This window comes from Gracilinanus agilis, chromosome 4, assembly GCF_016433145.1.
Source record: "Gracilinanus agilis isolate LMUSP501 chromosome 4, AgileGrace, whole genome shotgun sequence".
Lineage (NCBI taxonomy): Eukaryota > Metazoa > Chordata > Mammalia > Didelphimorphia > Didelphidae > Gracilinanus > Gracilinanus agilis.
In genome coordinates this window covers 132,451,052-132,455,109 of record NC_058133.1, presented here as the reverse complement: position 1 = coordinate 132,455,109, position 4,058 = coordinate 132,451,052, and positions in this window count along the sequence as shown.

Genomic DNA, 4,058 nt, shown 5'->3' with positions numbered 1-4,058 from the left:
AGAGAGAGAGAGAGAGAGAGAGAGAGAGAGAGAGAGAGAGAGAGAGAGAGAGGGAGAGGGAGAGAGAGAGAGAGAGTTTCCTTTTGACTTTATGCCAGGAAAGTTGAAATAGTGAGTGTATCAGCACTTGCCAAGCATGAAGGTAAATTCTCACTGAAGGGAATTCTTACCCTATAAATAACTAGAAGGGAAACCAATTCAGGTAATTTGTTATTTCAGCTCCCATCTGAACACTGAGCTCTGTCTTAATGAGTAGAGGGTGGTCATGTTTCCAAACTGGAGATGGAGGTAAATTCATCCTCTTGACTATAAGCTCTGAACATGAACATCAAGGTGGCCTCAGTTCATTATTTCTGGAGATAAAATAACATGGGGGTAGAGTTTGGGGAAAAATCACCCTATAGGAGAACCCCTGGGACCTAGTTGGGAATTTCCTCTCTTTCTGCCTTCCAGCTTTATTTGCATATAAGGTATCAAGGATGACATTAAGCAACACAGTTGCTTAGCCATTTCCAAAGCAACAGTTCCCATCTACTCTGGGACTACTCTCTTATGTTGAGTCAGCAGTGAGAAGAAGCATTTGCCAAAGGGCTTATCTCTCTTGTCATTAGTCGACAGAGCTATCGGTCCTTAGCAGGCTCCCCAATAAGGACAACAGCCAATTAATTTGTCCTCCACCAACCTGATTATGGCTGATACCTAGTCACTCACTATGGTAGAAAACAGGACCAGCTTTTCTTCCCTTTTAGTTTATGGTGCCTATCATTATTTCCGGAGCCCCATTGTACAAAAGTCTTGGATAGGGTTCCTCCCAATGGCCCCAACTCAACATACACCACTTCTTATGCCCCTCACAAAGCCTTTGCCCCTGAGACTTTTTAGAGATCTCATAGCTTAGTTTCCTCCTTCTTGAGCTTTCCCCTGGGAGCTTGTTTTTCTGTTGCTCTCTCTCTATATCCCCTCCCTCACCAGGATAGAATTGTAAAATTCTAGAGCCAGGAGGGACCCTTTTTAGAGCCCTGTGATGATAGATGCTGTCTATCACTCTGGAGGTGGCTGAGATGTAATAGCTTGGGTCTCCAGAGGCGTTCCCTTCACCACAGGATTCCCAAGAAATAATATTAATCATGTTGCCTTTCATGTATGAAGATTTCATATGCCAATATAAAGCTCATTAGTAAAATGTACCCTTTGGGCTATTTCTTTCCCCCCTCGTCATGGGGAAGGCTCTATACTGATTCCTCCTGAACCTATCAGGCATTACACATAAATCTGGCAGAGATACAGAAGACAGAGAAGGTAGAGGGGGCGTACAGTGGAGATGGGCTAAAGTGGAAGGCCTGCCTTGCTTTATGTGCCTATAAAAGGCTTTAATGCTTTGGGAGGAAAGTAGTTTAGTCTAAGATAAAGCTTGCAGTGTTATCTGGGTATTCCTCCCAAGTCACCATGGAGGTGGGTGCGTCAGGATGGTGTGGTGGAAAGAGAGCTGGATCTGGAGACTTGAGTCAGGTCTTAATTCTCTGCCACTTACTATGAAAATAAGACCCCAGGCAAGTCACATAATCCTGTTCAGTTATACTTTCTTAAATATATATATATGTTTCTTAATTTCAAAAACTGGAATAATAATGATCATACTACCTTAAAATGGTGTTTTTGGGGAAAGTTTTTTTTTGTAAACTACAAATGTGATCTACTAATGATAATAGTAACAGCAAGATGGCTCAAAGGATAGAGTGCTGGGTGTAGAATTAGGAAGACTCATCTTCATGAGTTCAAATTCAATCTCAGACACTTACTAGCTGTGTGACCCTGGGCAAGTTACTTGATCCTGTTTGCCTCAGTTTTCTCATCTGTAAAATGAGCCAGAGAAGGAAATGGCAAACCACTCCAGCATCTTTGCTAAGAAAACTCCAAATGAAGTCAAGAAGAGTCAGATATGATTGAAAGGACTCAACAACAGCAACTCGGAATCAGGAATACTCGAATTTGAACCTTGCCTCAGTCTCTTAATAGTTGTCTCTTAACCTCTCTGTGTCTCAAGTTTCCTCATCTGTAAAATGGGGGTAATAGTAGTCTACCCTACCAGGTTATTGTGAGGACATATATAAAGTGTTTTGTAAAACTTAGAGATATATTAATGTTATTATTATTGTTGTTAGTCCTGTTGACATCTCCCAGATTGCCCCAGCTGAAAGATCAATCATGAATAAATTCATTTGTATGGCACTTAAGAATTTCCAAAGTACTTTTACATACATAAATAATGTGTGTGTGTGTGTGTGTGTGTGTGTGTGTGTGTGTGTGTGTATGTAGTTAGTTAGGTAGAGCAGTGCCTGAAAAGATGAACGTGGAGGCGGGAAATCCTGAGTTTAAATCTTGCCTCACACTCTTACTAGCTATGTGACCCTAGGGAGATCACTTACCCTCTGCCTTAGTTTCCTCATCTGTAAAAAGAGATGAATAATAACAGCCTACCTCCCAGGGTTGTTGTGAGGATCAAATCAGATATTTGTAAAGTGCTTTGCAAATTTTAAAGTGATCTTTAAGTGACATTATTATTATTATTATTATTAATTATTACTATCTTGAATCTTCCAGATAGTCCTAGCTGAAAGACCAATTGTGAGTAAATTCAGCAGTAAGAACAACTGACATTTACAGAGCATGTTAAAATTTGCAAAGCACTTTACATATTCTTGATTCATTTGAACCACCTTACAGTACTGTGAAATAAATAGTATGACAGGTTTAAATATGTAGAAATAAAAATATTAGCTATCATTGCAAACATATTTTATGAGAATTATATTAGAGGTAAATATCATAAAACATATATAAATGAAAATTTAGAACAAAAATATGTATTTTTTTCAATTACATGTAAAAACAATTTTGGACATTTATTTGAAAATATTTTGAGTTCCAAATTCTCTCTCTCCCTCCCATTCTCTTCCTTGAGAAGGCTGGCAGTTTGATATATTATACATGTGTATTCATGCCAAACACATTTATATTTTTAAACTCATTGATACTATTGGTTCCAAGGCAGAAGAGCAATAAGGGCTAGGCAATGGGGGTTAAATGACTTGCCCAGGATCACACAGCTAGGAAGGTTCTGAGGTCAGATTTGAACTCAGGACCTCCCACCTCCAAGCCTAGCTCTCTCTCCACTGAGCCACCTAGCTGCCCAGAAACATATTTCCATATATATATATTATCGTGCCTACAATTTCATTGGTAAGGGGTAGGGAACTCCCTATAAGTAAACTCTTTCTGCCAATGCCAATGGAACCTGTTCTACAACCTGTAGACTTAGAGGGCTGCCTGAAGCATCAGAGATTAAGTTGTATTTGCCCTGGCCAAGGCAGCCAGTATATATTGGAGGCAAAATTTGAACCCAGGTCTTTCTGGCTCTAAAGCCAGCACGCTACCCACTCTGTTCCAGCTGCCTCAGCACAGCTATTATTATCTTTACTTTCCAAATAAGCTCCATTTTTCCTGTAAATATTTCGTTTGTACACAGTTGTCTCCATACCATCTCCCCCATTAGATGGTGAACTCCTTAAGGGCAGGATTTTACATCCTCAACACTTACTATAGTGCTGGGCACATAATCAGGGCTTAATAAATGTTTATTGAGTAGAAATGATTGACTCTAGTTGACTTCAGTAAAGACCTTTAACTTCCAAGTTTGATTTCCGGTTTGACTGGAAATGGTTTACAAGATTCTTTCAAGCTTGAAATCCTTCAATCCAAGGCAAGAGATAAACTCTCCTTGCTTGTTTCCAAATCAAGAAACCAGGAAAAATAATACTTGTGTATGGCATGGCCCAGGGACGCTTCAAGGACTTGGAGCTCACACAGAACAGGCTCCTTTTGGGCGGAGCTGGGGAAGAATCTCTTTAAAAAATTATTATACATTTATTTTAAAAAACCAACCCTTACCTGCCATCTTAGAATCAGTACTGTGCACTGGTTCCATGAAAGAAGAGTGATAAGGGCTAGGCAATGGGGGTTCAGTGACGTGCCCAGGTCACCCAACTGGGAAGTATCTG